Below are 12106 nucleotides of genomic sequence, written 5' to 3' on the forward strand. Positions count from 1 at the left end.
TACATGACATTTCATCAAACACTCGTATTGTATTATCAAGCCAAAACTCATCTCTCTCTGCATCATCATTAGTAGTAGCACGAAACTCTTCAGCGCCATATTTTCTAATTTTATCAATCGGAGGCTTACTCAATTGAATTGGATTCACAACTTGTGGCATGATAGGGAGGATTAGGCGGGGGTGTAGGTTATGGAGCAGCCGAATTAGTTCTAATATATTGAGTGAACCACTCATTCATCATCTAGAAGAAGGCTTGCTTAGCCTCTACCTCGTGGCTACTCGTAATTAGCCTAGAATCAATCAGCGTTGCCTGTTGAGCAGGAGTGGGCGCATTACTTTCCACATTATCAGCTACAGCTCGATTGGGATCCTTTTACTATATGATAAACACATTTTTACTGTCAGGAATCATCACACTATTGCAGTTTATATAAATGGCATGTATAGCTAGACTCTCACACGCTACGTTAGTCTTAAAATCGACTAAACCGTAGCTCTGATACCAATTAAATGTAACACCCTTAACCTATATTCATCACCGAAATAGGGTTATGAGGCATTACCGAAAATCACACATAATTCACATTCATTCATACATTCATAATAAAAATCTATTCATATAAATCACATTGTCCCTTGTAATGTTGTACGAGACCTTAAAACATACTTAGAAGTGGTTCGGGACTAAACTGATAACATTAAAAAACTTTAAGAAACATAGAAAATTTCTAAAGATATAAAGGTCACACGCCCATGTGAATAGGCCGTGTGCCTCACACAGCTACCAGACATGCCTGTGTTACAGACGGTGTGAAATCTACGGGGGGTTACTGAATTAGGTCACACGGCCGACCACACGCCCATGTGCCAGCCCGTGTGCCACACACGGCCAATAGACATGCTCGTGTAGGCCATGTCAAAATTGTAGGGTATATTGACTTTAATTCGAAGGGTACCCAGGGGACACACGGGCGTGTAACATAACTGTGTGTCGCACACGGCTGAGACACATGCCTGTGTACACAAAGCAATCCAAATGATACTATTTTAGTACATCTTTAAACAACCAAAAATATGCCAATTCATACTCATATCATGCCATCTATTCATAACCATTCAACCTCTCAATTCCATATTCAAAACATACCAAAACAATATACCATAATCATCACAATTTATCTCATTCCCAAATACATTAACTCATCAACCTATCATCCATTTTAAGTCACTTAATATACCATATGGTCATCTCAAAATCAAGCCATAAAATGCCAACTTCCCAACATTATTGCCACAATTAATAACCAATCAAAAGAACAACAATTTCAAACAAGCCAACACTTAGAACATATTATACACCTCATATATCATATATTAAGCATATAATTCAAGTCAACATAAATGGCCGTATACTAACATTTACAAGCCAAATCACATGGCTAAAATCACAACTCAAAATATACCAAAATGACACCAGCCTATACATGCCATATACCATAAATTTAAAACTTCCAAAAATACCAACGAGATGATCGATAGTGCAATAATGTTTCCTAACGGTCCCCGAGTCCAAGCTAGCTTCAATGATCTATAAAAACATGGAAAGAACACACAAAGTAAACTTTAAAAGCTTAGTAAGCCATACACAAATGTAACACCCCAAACCCAGCCTAGAAGTTGGGCCCGAACCCGAATCTAACGTGTCACATTGAAGTGTTTTTTGAAAACCATGTTCTCATTGAAAACCCTTCTTACTACTTAAAACCTCTGGCCATTTTAAAACCTGTGAAACGTTAATTCCCTTATAACCTTACTTGCTGTGGAAGCTTACTTTTAAACAGTTGCGAAAATAAGATATTTTGAAAACCAGTTGTTGTTTTGGAAAATCGTGTCCTACTTTTAACAGATATTAAGCATACTAAATAAATTTCCCAAATAAAAGGTTAAGAAAATAAAGCCTTAATACAACCCAAATCAAAAACCAAAGTGCTTAACTAAATAAACGAAATAGAAAAACATGTGCAGTTGTGTGGTCGTCTCCGAGTCCTTCTGCGACACCGATCCACCTAACGCTAGGGATTACCTGCACAGTTAATAAACAGGTGAGTTTACTTAAAACTCATGTGTAATCCCTTACTAGAGTAACAACAAGAAACAGATAGAATTGAGAATTAGTTTGGGCGGAGCCCATTACAAGAATAAAGATCCCGATTCGAGCATACGTGGGCCAAAGCCCATTACAATATCATTTGGGTCACAGCCCATAACAGAATCAATTGGGCCTAGCCCATCTTAGCCTCAGTTGGATCGAAGCCCACATCGCAATAATATCACAATAATATCATACATGCAATGCTGTGCAACCCACCCCCATAATCCAACTACTACACACCAACTCCGTCCCCTGGTACACATCATGTGGGGATATAAATGTCGGGCCACCCATCCGATGCACATCAATGGTAGCCCGGTTGCGGTACTACCTTCATTACAGCAAGCTGCTAATCAAATATTAGGCTTAATAGCCATCGATGGATCCACGGTCGTCAAGCAACCATGCAATCCTCATATACTTCCTCCGTTCCATAATTCCCAACCCATGCAATATGTCGTGTATGTCATGCTTAATCATCACACGTGTATGCAGAATGACCATACTCAGTAACAATCTTTTAAACATATATTAACAGCATATCAATCATACACCCACAGTCAAGTCAATTAAAATGCAGTCATACATTCATAATTAAATTAGTCAAATTTGAAGTCTAAGTCGGTCATTTACCCTTAAGGGCAAAATAGTCATTTTACCCTATAGGGGTATGTCAGTCACTTTACACTACAAGGGTATTTTGATAATTTTACAAACCGAGGGTGTTTCGATAATTTTACAAATTGAGGGTATTTTGATAATTTTACAAATCAAGGGTGTTTTGGTAATTTTACAAATCGAGGGTGTTTCGGTAATTTTACAAATTGAGGGTGTTCCAGTAATTTCACAAATCGGGGATATTTTTGTAATTTTACAAATCGAGGGTATTTCAGCAATTTCACAAATTGAGGGTATTTTAGTAATTTCACAATCGAGGGTATTTCGATAATTTTACGAATCGGGGGTATTTCGGTAATTTTATAAATTAAGGGTATTTTAGTAATTTCACAATCGATGGTATTTCTGTAATTTTATAAATTGGGGGTATTTCGACAATTTTATAAATCGAGGGTATTTTAGTAATTTCTCTTTATTATGGGTTTATTACTTACCTTGGCCCGTTAACAAGTCCTTATTGGCTAAAGTGAACAGATACTATGCACCAGGTAGGATTCCAGAGAAGAGAAGGTGAGTCATTAAGACCGCTTAAGTACCAAGCTCTCCCTAGATCCAATCCTAGACATGCATATACCCGTTGCAACACCTTAACCTTATGACTCGTCCACGGTCGCGATTAATTAATTATTTAAGTTTTATGTTTGCTTGAGTAGTTACCAAAAACTAAGTCCACAACCCCTTTACTGAACACTAACAGATCCACACTTATTGTAACACCCCTCACCCGTATCCAACGTTGGGAGAGGGTTCGAGGCGTTAACGGACTCAAACATTCACAACAACACATAACATATTACCAACCATGCGTGGCAAACAAGCATATGCATATCATCAATATCAAACACAACATAAATAGCTAGATTTATAAGTCAGAATCATTAGCTCACTAAAGACCAATATATTTGGCCAAATTATAATAACACAAGTTATAAAACTAGGTTGATAAACGCCAAATTATACATATTTTTACCCCAAATACTTAGCATAATCATGGATGTTTATTACTAGATTTGTGGATTTTGGTGCTCTTAATCCGGTTATTTCATGTTTTGTACTCAGGAGAGCACCAAGAGTCAAAAAGAGCCAAAAACGGGCCAAAAAGGGACAAAACAGACCAAATCAAGAAGATGACACGGCCTAACCCTTGCCACACGGGCAGCTCACACGCCCTTGTCCTTCGAGGATGTCGACCAAGGCTCTCACGATTCACACGGCCTGGACATTGACCCACATGGTCGTGTGCAATTTAACGGATCGAACACGGCCTGGCAAACACGTCACACGGCCGTGGCACACGGGCGTGTCCCTTTTTCAAAGAGTTGTATTTTACACGAAAAAGGGTACTTAGGGAGGAAGAAAGCCAATCCAAAGCCTATATAAACACTCTAAGTATGACTTAGAAGGGCCCTCTTCCAGAACTCTTCTAGAACACAGAACCACATGCCAGGAATTACTTGAAGGAAGTCAGACGATCCATCCCAAAAGTTGGAGCTACTCTAAGACTGAAGATCTCTCTCAGAATTCCTTCAGGGGTTTTAGAGTTTTCTTTATGTTTTGTTATTTTCATACTTTTGAGATGTACTCTTATCTTATTATGAACTAAACCCCTTAGATACCTAAAGGGTTGAAACCTATGATGGATCTTGTTATTATTATCCTAATCGTATGATAAATACTTGATTTGTTCTTAATTATGTGTCTTAATGCTTGAGTTAATATTCTGGGTATTAATTCATGATTTGATGTGCTTATGCAGAGGAGCAAAAGTCCCTGTCTAAGAGTAGATTTGGCATAATTAAGAGGATTTGATCGAACGCCTAGAAATAGGGTTACGAGATTTTACCAGATTAGGGTGAAACCTAATATGGGAGTCCATAGATCGATTTACTGCTTCCCTAGGGGTTTTAATTAAGAAAGAAATTTTGATTAATTCAACTGAGGGTTAGACGTTATTAGTCTCGAAAGGGATAATAACATAGGTTAGGGAGTCTCAGAGATCAAGTCAAGTGAATAAATCGTCTGGTTCAGAGTCAGATAACAAGTGAAATCTAGGTGGATTCCTCCTTGGGTGTCGTTTTTATCAAATTAATTTTCTTCAAGTCTTTTTCCAACTTCTCTTTTTACTTTAGTTTAATTAGTTAATTAGTTTAGTTAATTAGTTTAATAAACAATCCCTCTTTATTTCTAGGTTAGATAATAAAAAGATAGTTATTACTAGTACTTTTGGTTCCCTTGGGTACGATATCCCGGTCTTGCCATTACTATACTATTGTTCGATAGGTGCGCTTGCCTTTTCGTCATGATAATATTTAGTCTAGGTTTGATCTTCATTATAAATATTTATTACTTGTTACGAATCACGCGATCAAGTTTTTGGCGCCGTTGCCGGGGAACTAAGATATTAGGAACGCTAAATTTTTATTACTTTAGCCATTTATTTTTCTTGCAATTTAATTTTATTTTTATTATTATTTATTAATTTACTATTTCTTTCTCTTGGCAGGTTTTTTTATAGTTTATGACTAGAAGAAACCCGTCGGGACCATTACTTTTTAACGAGGAAATAGATTGTACAGTTCGTAGAAATCACAGAGAAATAAGGCGTAGTTTAAGATACACAGAGAACGAGCAAAAAGATGATACTCAACCCCCAACCGAAGAGATGGCTTAAAACCAAGACAATCAGCTACCTCTTACAATTGCAGCTAATCAAAATCCTGCTCCACGTACTATGTATGATTATGCTAAACCTTCTCTAACAGGAACTGAATCTAGCATAGTTAGACCTGCTGTAGCTACAAATACTTTTGAATTAAATCCTAACACTATTTAGATGACACAACAGTTTATTCAGTTTGATGGTTTGCAGGATGAAGATCCCAACGCTCACTTAGAAAATTTCTTGGAATTTTGCGATACATTCAAAATCAATGGCGTCTCTGATGATGCCATTCGTCTTCAGTTATTCCCTTTTTCATTAAGGAACAAAGCTAAACAGTGGTTGAACTCGTTACCACGAGGGTCAATTACTACTTGGGAACAAATGATCGAGAAATTTTTACTAAAATATTTTTCGCCGGATAAAACAGCTAAATTACGTAATGATATCTCTTCTTTTGTGCAGATGGATTTAGAAATACTTTACGATGCATGGGAGAGATACAAGGACTTACTGAGAAGGTGCCCTCACCATGGGTTACCGCTTTGGCTGCAAGTACAAACATTTCACAATGGTCTGAATCCCTCGACTCGGCAATTGGTTGACGTAGCTGCTGGTAGAACCATCAACAATAAAACACCAAAAGATACCTATGAGTTTATAGAGGAGATGTCACTGAATAAATATCAGTGGCAAGTTATGAGGACTAAGCCAACGAAAACAGCCGGCATTTTTAACTTCGACTCAGTTACTATGTTGTCAAATCAAGTAGAACTTCTAAATAAAAAGATTGATGGTTTTCTTAGTTCTACGCAGGTACATCCAGTAATGAGGTGTGACTCAAGTGGAGGAGGTGTGCATACAGAATATCAATCCTTCAATCCCACAATCGAAGAGGAACAAGTCATCTATATAGGTAACAATAACTTCAGATATCAAAATAACCCATACAGAAATACTTATAATGCAGGTTGGAGGAACTACCCAAATTTCTCTTGGGGTGGTCAAGGAAATCAAAAGCCACAAAATCCTCAAGGTTTTCAACAGCCATCTTATCAACAAGAGAAGAAATCAAACCTTGAGGAGATGCTCTCAAAATTCATATCAGTGTCAGAAACTCGTTTCCAAAATACCGAGACAGCACTTAAGAATCAACAAGCATTGATCCAAGGGCTCGAAACTCAGATAGGCCAACTATCCAAACTAATCTCCGAACGACCACAAGGTAGCTTACCAAGTAACACTGAACCCAACCCACGGGAACAGCTCAACACAATTAATATCCAGAATAATGAAGGAGTCATGGAGCCGGAAACAGAACCAAGGCAAGAAACAGTGGTAAGAAAAATGAGAGATGAGGTAGATCAAAATACAAACAAACCAGTGACTGTCAAATATGAAACTTGTGTCCCGTACCCTAACGCGACAAGGAAAGACCGCTCAGATGAACAATTCGGTAAATTCCTCAAACTTTTGAAAAAAATTACATATTAACTTACTGTTTATTGAAGCTTTGTCGCAGATCCCAAATGAAATGAAATTTTTAAAAGAGCTTTTAGTAAATAAGAGGAAGTTGGATGAAGCATCGCATGTGGAGTTAAATGCAGTCTGCTCAGCTATTCTACAGAATAAGCTACCCCACAAATTGAAAGATCTAGGGAGTTTTACAATTCCTTGTTTAATTGGTAGTTTAGATATAAGTCATGCATTAGCTGATTTAAGGGCTAATATTAACGTCATGCCTTACAAAATGTTTAAACAACTTGGTCTTGGGAAACCTAAACAAACTAGGATGAGCATTCAATTGGCAAATAAAACTATAAGATTTCCTAGGGGTATTATTGAAAATGTACTCGGGAAAGTAGATAAGTTCATATTCCTCGTTGATTTCGTTGTTCTAGACATAGAGGAGGATAATAACACCCCTTTGATTTTAGGGAAGCCCTTTTTAGCAACTGCTAAAACAATTATTGATATTGGCACAGGTGGACTTACACTTCGTGTGGGAGACGAAACGATCACCCTTCAAGCTCATAATTCTGACATTACATCGAACATTGAAGGTAATAGTCCATACCAATCTACTAAAACTGACAATATGACTCTGCAAAAATTGAGTTCAAAGATGTTCACGAGCCATGTTCTGGAAATGATAGAGGACACGTTTATGAAGAACGAAGGCTACAGATAGAGGAGCTAGATGAATGGCGAGCACACAAATCGAAAACATGTGATAAATCGAAACTACATCAAAACAAGCCCGATACCTCTCCTAATCAACTTAAGGTTGGCGATAAAGTCTTACTATGTGCCGCAAATCTCCACATTGTCACTACCACACAGAATGAGGAAATCCCTCTTACGGTACTCAGTATTTTTCCATTCGATACAGTGGAGTTGAATCACCCAAAGTTCGTCACTTTTAAGGTAAACAACACCTGATTAAAACCCTATTTTGATGAGGTTGATAACAGGAATGAGGAGTATAAACTCCTCGAACCACCCTGACCATTCACTAGAGAGGTAAGTCGAGCTTAGGCTATAAATAAGCGCTTCTCGGGAGGCAACCCGAGCACTAACATATTTTGATTTCTTTATTTTTAACTTCTAACAAGTTAAATCATTAACTTTATCTTTGAATTACAAAGTTTTTCAGCACACACGGCCAGGAACACGGGCGTGCCTAAGGCCGTGGCCAATAGAGGAAGAGACACGATCGTGCTATACGACCGTGTGAAAGCAAGACATGATTTCCCCAAAACACAAGATGCGATAAATCTCCACGGCCTTGCGACATGGCCGTGGATGAACTTCATAGGTGAACACGGGCGTGGGAATTGAACAACACGGGCGTGCTAAGGGCAAGGCTCGATTCTATTACTTCGACATGGGCGTTAGACACATCCGTGCCTGTAAGTCATGGACAATAATATACGGGCGTGGTACCCTAACACACGAGCATGGGATAAGCGAACAAAGCCAAGAACGGTCATACGACATGGCCGTGTGCCACACACGCCCAAGACACACGGGCGTGGGATAGTAGCCGGGCATGACCTAAATCGTAAAATTTGAAAAACACGGACTCACCCTCAAAGTACACGGGCAAGGCCCTAGGCCGTGTGACCCTCCCCTATATAAGCAAACCATTGTTCATCTTCTTCCTCCTTTCAAAACCCTAGCCGAAATCTACCCTTCCCCACTCCCCACTCCCTAATCCCTATTCCGGCCACCATTCCCCAGATTCTCCCTTCCCCAACCCCTAAACCACGCTCAAATCCACTCCCCCTGCATCAATCCTCACTTTCCCCTCTATTTTCCCTCCATTTTTCTCCATACGGCTGTACACTCACGCCCCACGCCCGTGCTCGCCATCAAGACGCCCGTGCACCACCCTACAGCAGTTTTGGTTCACTTTCTCAACCTTGTTTTTCCAATTTGTGTTACTACATTAGTATTCAATATGCCTTACAAAGATATTGTTACTGTTACCAATTTGTTTTGAATAAGTTCGGAATTTGCTTTAGTATTTTCTATATTTAAATTATTTAAGCTACTAAATAGCATACACTAGTTCTAGGATTCTTGCTTAACCGATGATGTATTTTTTATCTCAGTATATGTTTATGAATAATCATATAAAATTTTCACCTCTCGCTTGATATTGGTAAATGTTAACACATCTTGAAACTACTATATCAATGCTCCTACAATTTCAGGTACCTTATGTCATCATCGAGAGGCAAGAAGGCCGCGGTCCCATCCTCAAAGAGACGTAGGGGACCGAATTCTTCCTCGGTATGTGCTACAAATGAAGTCCGACACCCATTCCTTGAGTTTCCACAAGCTTCGCAGGAGGAGCTATTCCAGATACTACGCGCATGGCCCCTCACTACAGGTCGCTGCATCGACTGGGCTACCGTAAAGCAAGTCTAGCTAGCTGATGCCATCCGTGCCCTCCTGTCCATAGACCCATGGGAACGATTCTTCGCTATTACTGAGCCTACTTATTTAGAGCTAACTTTAGAATTATGCTCTACTTTTCATTTACAGGTGGTGATGACGAACAATGACGATCCCAGCACCATTCACTTCCGATTAGGCGGTCTAGTTTACGCGATGAGTGTCCCAGAGTTCGGAGTCACTCTGGGACTTTACACCGATGCGTTTATAGAGGAGGAGGACATAAATGCACTACCACGCAATATCCACATTTCTCCCTCCTTGTGCTGGAAGGCTTTGGCACCACTCTCTTCGACCTACGACCCTAGCCGCTCGAAGGCCTCAGCTCTTCCCATTTCCCTACGATATCTCCATGCCATATTGGCACACACGTTGACCAGAAGGAGAGAGAGCACCAGCGTCATCAACACCTATGACGCCTACTATTTATGGTGCATGGTGAATGCACACGTGACTGACTTGTCATATTTCATTGCTTTCGCCATTCGCCATCAGACCGAGCGGCATCAGAAGGGAGCAATCTCTATCGGCCTCTATGTGACGCGCCTTGCCAGACATTTTGGCCTCCTCAACATCGTGGCCCAGTCATCAGCACTTACACTGATAGGTCAGATGTCCCCACAAGGCATCACGACTATGTTACACATGAGGATGATTGAGCGCCGACTGGGGCCGATCCTCCTCAGTACCGTCTCACTCATGCCATTGACGAGGAGGATCTTGAGGACATTCCTGATGATGTCCCCCCACAGCACGAGGAGCCTCCTACCACGCCACCTAGGGAATAACCAGTTTATGCGGCTGCTTTATTGGCACACCTTTCCGACCGACTCGTTCACTTTGAGTAATATTGCATTACACAATTCTAGATGATTCACGAGTGAGATCGGCAACGTGATAGACAGATGGACGACATGCAGGCCATGATGCAGTAGCTGTGTCAGCACTTTCACATCGCCACTCCAGCGCCACCACCTGAGGGCCCCACTGACGAGGATCGTTGAATCCTCTTATCTTTTTATTTTTATTTTTTTCTTTTTCTTTTTATTTTCATTTTAATTTTATTATTTTCTTTTGAAAAAACATATCTATATTAGTAAATTTTACTTTTTTCATTTTTCTGGTATTTCTAACAAGTAATCCCACTACGCTCTCTTCCACACCAACTCTTAATAAGCTCTTCATGATTCTACAGACTTCCAAGCACAGCTGCTAGGAATGTTTTATGGAAATAGGAAACAAATGGGAAATAATACCTCACGGGTGCCATGTTCAACGACCCAATTTCTTCATCTAGCTAAGAACAGTGGCAGCTACCACTTTCCCCAAACACTCCAGCCTCAGAATCATGCTCCACATCCATATACCAGGGAGTTTCACCTCCTTTCCTCTTATGATTTTCTTTATTTTGAATAATCTATCTTTGTACATTGAGGGCAATGTACATCTTAAGTGTGGGGGGTGAAATGAAACCTAAATTTTTGCATTATTCTCAAATCCCTAAATTTGGTCTTGTACTTAAGGAAACAGAAGAATCGGCGGCGATTGGAATGGCCGGAGTTTTGAACGGTGGAGGCTGACGAGCTACGAGGCTAGGAAAAGGTCAAAAAAGAGGATAGGGACGCAACGTGATGGTGGTGCATTCAGTGGTGGCTGCTGTGCAATGGGGTGAGAAGAAGAGTAGGGGCGATGGTTAGAGAAGAAGGGGGTCAGGGACGATGGAGTGAATGAGGGAGATCAAGGGAGAGATAGGGGTTATGAAGGGCGTCTTGTGTGTGGGTTGAAGGGAGGAGGAGAGGAAATGTAATCGTAGGGAGGGTGAGGGAGAGGTGGCTGGTCGAAATAGCAAGAGGAAGGCTGATGGTGGCTAGGGTTTGGGAGTTTGAAGAAAAAGACAAAAAAATGAGAAGGGGGCTAGGTTTTTTAAGGTGACATAGTCGTGTGAGGCCTGTGTTGCCACACGACCATGTCACACGACCGTGTAGTTCCTGTTAAGCCCATGTGCATTAAAATTTTTAACCCAGCCTTCACACGGCCTCGAACAAGCCCGTGTGCAACCTCCTTCGCTTCTCCCACGCCTGTGTGATAGCCTACACGCCTGTGTGCCTCGGTTGTGTCTCACACATGACCGTGTGTCTTGCCCGTGTAACTCTTTGACTTGATTTAAAAATGAAAAAATTAGCTTTAGGTTTCGTACGGCCTAGGACATGCCCGTGTGTCCAGGCCATGCAGGCCGTGTGGTCTACACGGCTATGTTTCTATCAATTTTTGGAAAAATTAAGTCCCAGGATCCACACGACCAAGGACACGCCCATGTGTCCAAGCTGTGTGGGTCACATGGCCATGTCGCCAGGCCGTTTAACTCACTGTCGATTTTCTTAAAATTTTAAAACTAAGTCTTAAGATCCATGTAACAGTCCTTTTTTAGCTAAATCGAAACAGTGGTTTTAGGACCACAAATCTGACATCAAAAATTTTATTTTATTATTATTTAATATTTACAGCATGATATTAGAGTTGTGTGAAATTTTCGTAAAGAAATTTTATTTTTTGAGTGTCTAATTTGATAAAAAGGACTAAATTGCGTAAAGTGAAAACTGTGAGTTCTATAGTTCAAATGAATTAAATTGCTAAGAGATAAAGTAGTTGGGGA

General features: G+C 40.2%; 1 non-coding gene across 1 annotated transcript; it reads right to left on the bottom strand.

The window, feature by feature from the left end:
- Positions 1 to 5922: 5922 nt before the first annotated feature.
- On the bottom strand, positions 5923 to 6029 carry LOC128286090 (small nucleolar RNA R71). Its single transcript, XR_008276635.1, has one exon. It is a non-coding gene; the product is annotated as a small nucleolar RNA R71 (small nucleolar RNA).
- Between the last annotated feature and the right edge of the window lie 6077 nt (positions 6030 to 12106).

Source organism: Gossypium arboreum, chromosome 12, assembly GCF_025698485.1.
Source record: "Gossypium arboreum isolate Shixiya-1 chromosome 12, ASM2569848v2, whole genome shotgun sequence".
Classification (NCBI taxonomy): Eukaryota; Viridiplantae; Streptophyta; class Magnoliopsida; order Malvales; family Malvaceae; genus Gossypium; species Gossypium arboreum.